This window comes from Chlorocebus sabaeus, chromosome 9 (assembly GCF_047675955.1).
Source record: "Chlorocebus sabaeus isolate Y175 chromosome 9, mChlSab1.0.hap1, whole genome shotgun sequence".
NCBI lineage: Eukaryota > Metazoa > Chordata > Mammalia > Primates > Cercopithecidae > Chlorocebus > Chlorocebus sabaeus.
In genome coordinates, this window is record NC_132912.1 from 104,477,014 (window position 1) to 104,489,284 (window position 12,271).

The 12,271-nt window shown below is 45.9% G+C and overlaps 1 long non-coding RNA gene across 2 annotated transcripts in view; it reads left to right on the plus strand.

Annotated features, from left to right (window-relative positions):
• The window catches only part of LOC140712422 (uncharacterized), a 48,833-nt gene extending 37,665 nt beyond the window's left edge, over positions 1-11,168 (plus strand). The window contains exons 3-4 of one of the 2 annotated variants that reach the window (XR_012094036.1): positions 1-9,755; positions 10,115-11,168. The exon at positions 1-9,755 is cut by the window's left edge and continues 17,916 nt beyond it. This is a non-coding gene — a long non-coding RNA (uncharacterized lncRNA). The other variant, XR_012094035.1, reaches the window with a different exon arrangement.
• The last annotated feature ends 1,103 nt before the right edge of the window (positions 11,169-12,271 follow it).

Below are 12,271 nucleotides of genomic sequence, written 5' to 3' on the forward strand. Positions count from 1 at the left end.
TAATTTGTGTATTTTTAGTAGAGACAGGGTTTTACCATATTGGCCAGGCTGGTCTCAAACTCCTGACCTCGTGATCTGCCTGCCCTGGCCTCCCAAAATGCTGGGATTACAGGCGTGAGCCACCACACCCGGCCTCCCTTTGCCCATTTTTAAATTGAATTGTTTGTCTTTTTGTTGTTGAGTTATCACCTCAGGTGATCCGCCCGCCTCGGCCTCCCAAAGTGCTGGGATTACAAGTGTGAGCCACTGCACCTGGGCATGTGTCCTCATTTTGTAGATGAATCTCAGAGGGGGCAAGTAACTTGACAGAGCTATTAAGTGGCAGAGCTGAGTTGGACACCAGGCAGTAAGCTCTACAGCTTGAACTTTTAACCACCCCCCGAACCCCTTTTCTTACCCAGCTCTTCTCTGGCACTTTTAGCCTTCTAAAAAGTCACATATTGGCCAGGTGTGGTGGCTCATGCCTATAGTCCCAGCACTTTGGAAGGACAAGGCACTTTGGACTTTCGAGCCCAGGAGTTCAAGACCAGCTTGACCAACATAGCAAGACCCATTCTCTACCAAAAAAAAAATAATTAGTAGGGCATGGTGGCACATGCACCTGTAGTCCCAGTTACCCAGGAGGCTGAGGCAGGAAGATCACTTGAGCCTAGGAGTTTAGGCTGCAGTGAGCTATGATCACATCACTGCACTCCAGGCTGGGTGACAGTGTAGGGCCCTATCTCTTAAAAAAATAAATAAAAAAGAAGGGCTGGGCGTGGTGGCTCATGCCTGTAATCCCAGCACTTTGGGAGGCTGAGGCAGGCGGATCACGAGGTCAGGAGATCGAGACCATCCTGGCTAACATGGTGAAACCCCGTCTCTACTAAAAATACAAAAAAAATTAGCCGGGCGTGGTGGCGGGCGCCTGTAGTCCCAGCTACTTGGGAGGCTGAGGCAGGAGAATGGTGCGAACCTGGGAGGCGGAGCTTGCAGTCAGCCGAGATCGCACCACTGCATTCCAGCCTGGGTGACAGAGCAAGACTCCCTCTCAAAAATAAAATAAATAAATAAATAAATAAGAAAACAAAAGTCACCTATTAACTTTTTAAAAAGTAAAGACTTTATTTTCCCTATCATCCCAGGTCTCTAGAAAAATCATTCTCTTCTTTGATCTTTATTTCAAGAACTTATTTCAACTTGCTAGGATTGCCTATAACACATTGTACTGTGGCTGCTTCCATATGTGACTATCCATCTCCCTCCACCCTAGCTCCAACCCTCCTTCCCTAGTAATAATAAACTGTGAGCTGTTTGAGAGACTATGTCTAAATATCCACATAGTGCAGCGCTTAAGAGTGCAGGCTTAGAGACCAGACTGATGGGGAAGAAGCCTGTTCTGCCACTTACTAGTTATATGACCTTAGGATCTTTCCTTAATCTTTCTAAGCCTCTGTTTCTTTATCTGTAAAATGGGACTAATAATAGAACCAACACCTCACAAGGTTGTTGCAAGGATTAATGTAGATAACACAGTAAAACACTTAGGATAATGTTTAACACAAACTAAGAACAAGATAAAAGTTGGCAAATACTCTATGCTGGAAAAAAATAAAACCAGAATAAACACTCAACACACTACCAAGTGGAAGAAAAATTGTATGGTGTTTGTTTTGTTGCTTTTTTTTTCTAAGGCAGAGATGAGTAGGCTTCAGCCACTTGGTTTTTCTTTGTTTAAAATGCACTATTGGCAGCATCACCTTCAGCCACAGTCTTTTATAGAAGGAAGGGATTGGTCAGTAAGGGATGACCCAAGGGGGTACCAGAATCCCCAAATGACTTTCCCTTTCCTAAGGCTGAAGGCTCCGTGCTGCTTCTGCTTGGACTTAGGCCATGCCAGTCCTCCTCCTCTTCCTTTCTTTCTTTTTTTCCCATCCCTCCCTCCCCACTTCAAACCCTGGGAAAAAAAAAATGAAGAGAAGCACACCAACCAAGAAGCCTTTTCACTTCATTGTGTTTTCCAGCTAGACCTGAACAGACGGCAATCAATTCAACTCTCTCTCACCCTCCCTTCTCTCTTCTTCTCTCATGTCCTCTTTGTGTGTGTGTTTTTTTTCTCTTAGACTGTGTCTTCACGCTTAGGAAAAAGCAGCTAGCTCCCAGCAGTATGAAGATGCAAGAAGCTGCAGTTGCCTGTAGCAAACACAATCTGATTGTAACAGGTCCTCATGGCCCTTGGTACATGGAAAGGTAGACAAGCAGGGAATCCTGTTTGGATTCTCTGAGAAACTTCTCAGCTTGACCACATCTGTTCCAACCTAGGTTTGGCTACAAGGAGTCACACAGAAAACCTTGCTTTCCTACTTCCTCTGGCCAGGAACCTTCTGAAGTTTGCCCCATCCCCAAGCAAGGAGTTTTCATTCCAAGCTTGAGCAAATCTGGCCTGTTGGACTTGAAATCAATGAGTGTGAAGGAGGAATACACCTTTTCCATTTTCAAAGCAGCCTAGTGGGATTTTGTTTTTTTCCAACAGGGTAACTCCAAATTGGTAGGGCTTTCAAAGCTACAAATTTCCATGTCCCCAGCCCAGCCCTCATTGAAGAAAAATTTCCTGGTTAGGTTGGCATGTGTGGAAGTTTTAGGTGTGCAAGTGAGAAATGTTGAACAAATAGTTAAACCTGAGCTATGGATCAAACTAGTCTAAACAAGATTCTCCCCTATCCCCATGCTGTACTAGTTACACTCCTTAATTCCTACCCCAAACATATATTCAAAAATAGCTGCTATTTGTCAAACACCCAGTAAGTACCAGGAACTGAGCTACATGTTTTATTTACTTACATTACTCATTTTGTCTTCACAACTATGCAAGGTAGAAATTATTTATTGTTTCTTTTCTTTTTTTGCTCTGTTGCCCAGGCTGGAGTGCAACGGAGCAATCTTGGCTCACTGCAAGCTCCGCCTCCCGGGTTCACACCATTCTCCTGCCTCAGCCTCCCAAGTAGATGGGACTACAGGCGCCCGCCACCACACCCGGCTAATTATTTTTGTATTTTTAGTACAGATGGGGTTTCACCGTGTTAGCCAGGATGGTCTTGATCTCCTGACCTCATGATCCACCCTCTTTGGCCTCCCAAAGTGCTGGGATTACAGGCGTGAGCCACTGCACCCGGCCTTATTGTTTGTTTTCTAAGGCACAGACAGGTTAAGCAATTTCCCCAAAGTCACTCAGTTCAAATCTTATTCCAACAATAACATGAGTGAATCTTAAAATCATCATGCACAGCAAAAGAAGTCAGACAACAAAAGAGTATGTACTCTATGGTTTCATGTATATGGTATGATAGAAAGTGCAAATTAATCAATAGTCATAGAAAGCAGACCAGTGGTTGCCTGAGGATGGGGCAGAGGAGAGAGGGATTACAAAGGAACATGAAGAAACTTTAGGGTATGATGGAAATGCTGATAATCTTGATTGTTATAAGATTGTTATAATGGTTTTGCAGGTATAAGCATATGTCAAAACTGACCAAATTGTACACGTTATATATATGCAAGTTAATGTGCCTCAAGTATATCTTGATAAGGTTGAGACAAGGTACAAAAAAAGCTGGATGCGGTGGTGCCTGCCTGTAATCCCAGCAACTAAGGCTGAGGCAGGAGGCTCACTTGAGCCTAGAGTTCAAGACCAGCCTGGTCAACTTAGTGAGACTCCATCTCAGAAAAAAAAAAAAAAAAAAGAGCTGAACATTACCCTGATCTGATCACTATACATTACATGATCAAATACCACTATGTACCTCATACATATGTACAACTATTATTTGTTAATTTTTTTAAAAAGCATGGGGGGCCGGGCATGGTGGGTCATGCCTGTAATCATAGCACTTTGGGAGGCTGAGGCTGGCTGATCACCTGAGGTTGGGAGTTCGAGACCAGCCTGACCAACATGGAGAAATCCCATCTCTACTAAAAATACAAAATTAGCCGGGTGTGGTGCCGCATGGCTGTAATCCCAGCTACTGGGGAGGCTGAGGCAGGAGAATCACTTGAACCTGGGAGGTGGAGGTTGCGGTGAGCCGAGATGGTACCATTGCACTCCAGCCTGGGCAAAAAGAGTGAAACTCTATCTCAAAAAATTTTAAAAAAAAAAGCATAGGAGTAACTTTATCAATTTGTTTTGTGAATCTGACTTACATGCAAATCCTTGGGACCTTGAATAAATGTACAGATCCTTATCATGTTCTAAATGAAATCATCCCCCCCAAAAAGCATAAAAATATCCCATCCCTAATCATTTCTACAAATGCATGTACTCTTCGTTATGTCTGATATCATAGGGCTTAGCCAGACTCTGGTTCAGACTTTTATTTTATTTTATCATTATTATTTTTGAAACAGTTTCACTCTGTTGCCCAGGCTAGAATGCAGTGGTGCGATCTCAACTCACTGCAACCTCCACTTCCTGGGTTCAAGCAATTCTCTGCCTCAGCCTCCCGAGTAGCAGGGACTACAGGTGTGCCCCACCATGACTGGCTAATTTTGTATTTTTAGTAGAGATGGGGTTTCTCCATGTCGGCCAGGCTGGTCTCAAACTCCTGGCCTCAAGTGATCTGCCTGCCTCAGCCACCTAAAGTGCTAGGATTACAGGCATGAGCCACTGTGCCCGGCCAGGTTTAGACTTCTGTGCTGTTGTCTCTGGGTCCTGTTGGGGTGAGAGGACCTAGCTGTTACTGGTTTTTCTCACTGGAAATTCCAATTAGTGAGGCCTATGATTCTAGAAATTCTTTTGCAGCACTCACAGTTAGGTCTGCTACAATGTCAATGTGATGCTAATGATTATTTAAACCAGCAGTTCTCAAAATTTTGGTGTACGGGTCCTTTCACACTCATGAAAACTATTGAGGACACCACAAAGCTTTTGTTTATTGTTGGTAATATCTATCAGTATTTGCTCAGAAATTAAATCTGAGAACTTTTAAAGACAGTTAATTCATTTTAAAAAATAATAAACCATTACATATGACATAAATAACATTTTAATTAAACATAATTATATTTCCCAAAAAAATAAAGTGTCCCATTGTTTTGCATTTTTGCAAATTTAATTTCTGATTCCATAGAAGATCTGCTTCTCCTATTTGCTTCTTCAATCTGTTGCAACGTCACATATTGTGTAGCATCTGGAAAATTCCACTGTCTACCTGTGAAAGAATGAGAATGAAAAAGGTAAATAACATCTTAGTATTAATAAGAAAATAGTTTTTTTTTATTTTTTAAGATGGAGTCTCGCTCTGTCGCCCAGGCTGGAGGGCAGTGGTGGGATCTCGGCTCACTGCAAGCTCTGCCTCCTGGGTTCACGCCATTCTCCCGCCTCAGCCTCTTGAGTAGCTGGGACTACAAGTGCCCGCCACCACACCTGGCTAATGTTTTGCATTTTTAATAAAGACGGGGTTTCACTGTGTTTGCCAATATGGTCTCGATCTCCTGACCTCGTGATCCACCCGCCTCGGCCTCCCAAAGTGCTGGGATTATAGGCGTGAGCCACCGCGCCCAGCCAAGAAAATAGTTTTAACCTTGCAGACCCCTGAAAAGATCTTGGGGACTCACAGGGGTCCCCGAACCACACTTTAAGAACTGCTAGGGGTCAAGTGTGGTGGCTCATGACTGTGGCTCAGTCCCAGCACTTTAGAAGGCTGTGGCGGGCAGATTGCTTGAGCTCAGGAGTTCGAGATCAGCCTGGGCAAATTTCCATGGCAAAACTCCATCTCTACAAAAAATACAAAAATTAGCTGGGTGTGGTTGTGTGTGCCTGTGGTCCCAGATTCTTGGGAGGCCAAGGTGGGAGGATTGCTTGAGCCCAGGAAGTTAAGGCTGCAGTAAGCCATGATCGTATCACTGCACTCCAGCCTGGGCAACAGAGCAAGATCCTGTCTCAAAAAAAAAAAAAAAAAAGAACTACTGATCTAAAGTGTTCAGGACCATAAACTATTTATTCCAGTTCTTATACTACCACCCCTACTATTTTACCTCTCCTACCTTGTGAAATCTTGAGAGACAGAGGAAGAAACTGGGGCACCGTGAAGCATCAGATGGAAGGCTGTACTAATAACTCTCCTTCAAAGTCCTTTCCACCCCTGTGAGTCTGTGGCATGGGGTATTTTTCTTTTAAACAAAATCAAGAGAGCCAAAGGCTCAGCAGGACCTAGATGCACAGGATGAGGGGACTAAAGCACAACAATGGAAACATCACAGAGTTTCCTTGTGACCCTCTTGCAGAAAGAGGAACAGCTGCCTCCTCTCAGGGCTTTGCTCTGGTTTACCCCATAGTGGGTGTCAAAGCAAGAACCTGGGGTCCTGAGGGAAGTTCAGACAAATCTGAGCTCTTACCTGTTCCCTAAACAAGTGCTTGCTGGGCTAAAGCCAGCATTGGTCCAAGTCTTCATTCCAAATTGAAAACTTTGGCCCCTGACATGGGGTAGAAAACGGGGCATATATTTAGGAGTCAATAAATTGCAATGTGAATTTTGTTACTCCTTTTTACAGAGTATGCAACCTTGGGTAAATTACTGGACTTCTCTCTCTCTCTCTTTTTTTTTTTTTTTTTGAGACGGAGTCTCGCTCAGTATTCCAGGCTGGAATGCAATGGAGAGATCTCGGCTCACTGCAACCTCCGTCTCTCAGGTTCAAGCAATTCTCCTGCCTCAGCCTCCCGAGTAGCTGGGATTACAGGTGCCCACCACCAGGCCCAGCTAATTTTTGTATTTTTAGTAGAAACAGGGTTTTGCCATGTTGGTCAGGCTGGTCTCGAACTCCTGACCTCGGGTTCTAAGGTGATCCACCTGCCTCGGCCTCCCAAAGTGCTGGGATTATAGGCGTGAGCCACAGCGCCCAGCCTCATTACTGGACTTATCTAAACCTCAGCTTCTTCATCTGTAAAAGGGAAATAATGTCCTTATTTTTTTCTCTTTATTTATTTATTTGTATTTTTTTGGTGAGACAGAGTCTCACTCTGTCACCAAGCTGAAATGCAATGGCGCAATCTTGGCTCACTGCAACTTCTGTCTCCCGGATTGAAGTGATTTTCCTGCCTCAGCCTCCCTAATAGCTAGGATTACAGGTATGCACTAGCATGCCCAGCTAATTTTTGTATTTTTAGTAGAGATGGGGTTTCACCACATTGACCAGGCTGGTCTTGAACACTTGACCTCAGGTGACCCACCTACTTTGGTCTCCCAAGGCACTGGGATTATAGGCGTGAGCCACCACGCCCGGCTTCTCTTTATTTTTTAAAAAGAGATGGCTCTGGGCATGGCGACTCATGCCTGTAATTTCAGCGATTTGGGAGGCTGAGGAGGGAAGCTCACTTGAGACCAGGAGTTTGAGACCAACCTGGGCAACATAGTGGGACCCTGTATCTACAAAAAATACAAAAAAAAAAAAAAGTTTTTTAAATGTCAGGTACAGTAGCTCATGTCTGTAATTCCAGCACTTTGGGAGGCTCAGGTGGGAGAATTGCTTGAGGCCAGGAGTTTAAAACTAGCCTGGGCAAGCCGGGCACGGTGGCTCATGCCTGTAATCCCAGCACTTTGGGAGGCTGAGGTTGCGGATCATGAGGTCAGATCGAGACCATCCCGGCTAACATGGTGAGACCCCGTCTCCATTAAAAATACAACAAATTAGCCGGGCATGGTGGCGGGGGCCTGTAGTCCCAGCTACTCAGGAGGCTGAGGCAGGAGAATGACATGAACCTGGGAGGCGGAGCTTGCAGTGAGCCGAGATCATGCCACTGCACTCCAGCCTGAGCGACAGAGCGAAACTCCATCTCAAAATAAATTAAAATCCCAGCTACTTGGGAAGCCAAGGTAGGAGGATTGCTTGAGACGAGGAGTTCCAGGCTGCATTGAGCCATGGTCACACCACTGCACTCCAGCCTGAGCAACAGAGCAAGACTCCATCTCTAAAAAGAGAGAGAGAGAAATGGGGTCTCGCTCTGTTTCCCAGGCAAGTCATAGTGCACTGCAGCCTCCAACTCCTGGGCTTAAGGGATCCTCCCATCTTCCCCTCCTGAGTAGCTGGGATTACAGATGTGCGCCACTGTGTCCAGCTCATAATATCCTTCCGAAAGGATTATTGCACAGATTCAGTTCAATAATATATGTAAGAAGCCCAGTACCTGGCGTATAACAGAGGCTCACTTTTAATGCCTGTTATACTTTTACAGAAAATCAAAGGGCAAAGTGGAAATGTACCACAGCTTCCAGCATTAGACAGGCCTGGATTTGAATCCTAACAACACTGGCTTTGGGCAAATCACTTCACCCACCTTGTAGAGTTACTGTGAGAGGTGATTGAAATAATGCCTATAAATCACCTGGTATCTAGCCCATGTCCTACAAATGACCACTGTTGCAACTGACCATTTGCATCCGGAGCTATAGGGGACCCCCTCATCCCCAGGGGCAGCCTCTTTGGGGGCTAGCCCTTGGTCCCTGGACACAGGTTAGGATAGCTGGCTCTCAGGCTTCAGAGAGTCCTTTTCCAAAGGAGTGAATCGAGTACTCACTTGGGATTTCCCATTTCCAAATATTCACCAGTTCCCCTGTCTCCAAATATTGCACAGAGGCCATCAATGATAGGGGCGTTAATGTCCAGCGAACCTGTTCCCAAGGCAGAGGGAGAATGGACACTGTGTGTAAACACTTTACTCCACACAGGGGAGAGGCTGTACAGGGGCTCTGGAGTCAAGACTCAAATTCAAATCCTGGCTCTCCCATTTCTGTACTAACTGCGACATAGGGCAAATTACTTGGCCTTTGTAAGCCTACTTTCTCATCTGTAATTGGGAACAATGATAGTACTAGTGCTAAATATGAAAAGCTCTTAGCATAGTACCTGGCACACAGAAAATATCGATCCATTTTATCTATTATTATCACTACTTCTATTATTTTTACAGCCAGATCCCAATGTTTTCACAATAATCCATATATAGCTCACATTCCTACCTAGACATGCTCAGGAAGGGGCAGCATGCCTGTGGAAAAAATTGCTTATTTTCACTTTTATGTACTTTCAAAGGTTTCTTTAGCAAGCACTGGGGACTAGGTAATATAGAAAACTTTCAAAAGAGGGAGAGGAGAGGGAGGAGGAGAGGGAGAGGAGTCGGGGGTAAGGGATGAGAAAGGAGAAAAGACAGGAGAAGCAACGGGAGAAGGAGAAATTTAAAAACTCAAGCTGAGGCCAGGTGCGGTGGCTCATGCCTGTAATCCCAGCACTTTGGGAGGCCGAGGTGGATCACCTGAGGTCAGAAGTTCGAGACCAGCCTGGCCAGCATGGCAAAATTCCGTCTCTACTAAAACCACAAAAATTAGCCGGGCGTGGTGGTGGGCACCTGTAATCCCAGCTACTTGAGAGGCTGAGGCAGGAGAATCGCTTGAACCCGGGAGGCGGAGGTTGCAATGAGCTGAGATCATGCCACTGCACTCCAGCTTGGGTGACAGAGTGTGACTCGGCCTAGAAAAAACAACAACAACAACAACAACAACAAATATCCCAAAACAAACTAACTCAGGACCCAGGAGAAACCACACGTCCTGGAGCTCAAACCACTGGGCCGTGTGACTCGTGCGCTGGGGCAGCAGGGAGCAGAGGGACTAGGAAATCTCGTCTGAGAGGACAGCCAATCAGAAGGCGCTCAGGGGAGTCGGGTCTCTCTGTTGCTGAGGCGACTTGGTCACTGAGGAACCACGTGACTTAAAGGACTTCGGCTCCAGGTACCACCTGTGCCTGCCCAGCAGGGCTCTTGGTTGGGAGGGCCCCCCGAAAATCGTTGGGAAAGTGGAAGGAGAAGGGGAGAGGGGCAGAGCTGTGGAAAGGGTGGAAGATTGTAAGACGGCCCCATGAGGCTGAGAGAATGAATGCGTGCGGGGCTGGGGAGGACCAAGATGAGGACAGGACCTGAAGAAAAGACCCCAGAGATGACTGGCGGTTCTGGGACCTGTGGAAAAGGCTCTCCTTGAAAAGTGTGGCCTTGAAAAGGGTGAGGAATGGATAGTGAGTGCTCGCTGTGTGCCGCTTTACTTGCATTTAATCCTAAGGGATTAATTTGCTCAATTTGCTCATTGTTCCACAGCTGTTAAGTGATGGAGCCAAATTCAACCTCGGGCCTGACTCCTAGATCCTTGGCTGTCTCCCGGGAGGTGCCCGATGGCCTCCCCAGCTCCACACGAGCGCTTGGAATGCTCTGAGGGAAAATACGAATGGAAGGAAAGGTGATGGCGGCGGGAGACATAAGGAGGGAGCAATCAAGACAGGCAAGAGAGGCCTGGCACAGTGGCTCACGCCTGTAATCCCAGCACTTTGGGAGGCCGAGGAGGGCGGATCACCTGAGGTCAGGAATTGGAGACCAACCTGGCCAACATGGTGAAACCCTGTCTCTACTAAAAATAAAACACTGGCCAGGTGTGGTGGCACGCGCCTGTAATCCCAGCTACTCGGGAGGCTGAGGCAGGAGAATCGCTTGAACCCAGGAGGCGGAGGTTGCAGGGAGCCGAGATCGCGACTCTGCACTCCTGCCTGGGTGACAGAGCGAGACTCCGTCTCAGGAAGAAAAAAAAAAAGAAAAGAAAAATAGGGAAGAGAAAGGAAGAGGTTGAGAGAGATAGGAAATGGCGACAAGACTGAAAAAGGATGGAGAGTGAGGAGGACAAAGAAGGGTTGAGGGGAGCCATAGGAAAAGAGGAGTCCACTGAGAAGAAGACAGGATGGAGCCTTGGCGGGATGTCAAAGTGAGCCTGGAGAAGATGGAGAAGGAAACGGAGTGGGGTCTCGGAAGAGTCAGAATCAGCTGGATGTGATCCTAGGCGCTGAGGAGCAAGGGTTGAAGTGTAGTTGGTGTTTGTGATTTATTTTCTTGCTGTGAAAGCATGGACCATGGGGATTGTTATCCATGGAGCTATCAGCCAACTACTCAGCATGGCAAGAATGTCTGCCTGAGGGAAGCTGGAACTGAAGTCTGACTCCTTATGGCTTGAACCGTGTCCGTGTCAGTTTACAGCTGAGGCGGGATTGCCATATTCAGATTATTGGTGCACTGAATGGGATCACCCAGCACATCTTTGCAGAGTCATCGACAGTTTGATCTAAAGTTCTTTTCCCTTTGAATCGTGTTGTGGTCTGTAGGATTTTGGTTTTAAAAAAAAAAAAAAAAAAAAAAAAAAAGATGTATTTTGTTACTAATGTAATGGTTTCACAGTCTTTATTTTTTTTTTCTCTAAAAAATCTGAACAGATCCTGTGTTTGATCTTAGACGTTGTAGACTAGGAAGGGCAGGGTTTTTGTTTGTTTGTTTGTTTGTTTGTTTCCTTCTTGGGTTTTTGCTGGGGCCCTAGAGTTCAATCTCTTGAAGGAATGTTATTGGAGGACATGAACATATCAGAAAGGAAGTAGCAATGGAATAGTATTCAGCAGTAAAAAGGAATGAAGAGCTAGGCGTGGTGGCTCACACTTGTAATCCCAGCACTTTGGGAGGCCGAGGCAGGCGGATCACAAGGTCAGGAGATCGAGACTATCCTAGCTAACACAGTGAAACCCCGTCTCTACTAAAAATACAAAAAAAGTTAGCTAGGTGTGGTGGCGGGCGCTTGTAGTCCCAGCTACTTGGGAGGCTGAGGCAGGAGAATAGCGTGAACCTGGGAGGCGGAGCTTGCAGTGAGCCGAGATCACGCCAGAGCACTCGAACCTGGGCAACAAAGCGAGACTCTGTCTCAAAAAAAAAAAAAAAAAAAAAGGAATGAAGAACTGATGCATGCTACAACATGGAGAAACCTTGAAAAAATTATGCTAAGAGAAAGAAGCCAGTCACAAAAGACCATATATTGTAGGATTCCATTCATATGAACTGTTCAGAATAGAAAAATTCATAGAGACAGAAAATAGATTAGCGGTTGCCAAGGGCTGGGGGACATTGAGGGGAATGAGGGTGACTGCTAAAAAGGTACAGGGTTTCTTTGGGGGATGATGAAAATATTCCTAAAATTCTTGTGGTGATGGTTGCACAACTGTGGATATACAAAAATCCCACCTTAAATGGGTGAATTGTATGGAGCTATTATTATTATTGGAGGCAGGGTTGCCCAGGCTCTGTTGCCCGGGCTGGAATGCAGTGGCACAATCTCAGCTCACTACAACCTCTGCTTCTCAGGCTGAAGCAATCCTCCCACCTCAGCCTTCTGGGTAGCTGGGACTACAGGCGTACACCACCGTGCACAGCTAATTTTTGTATTTTTTG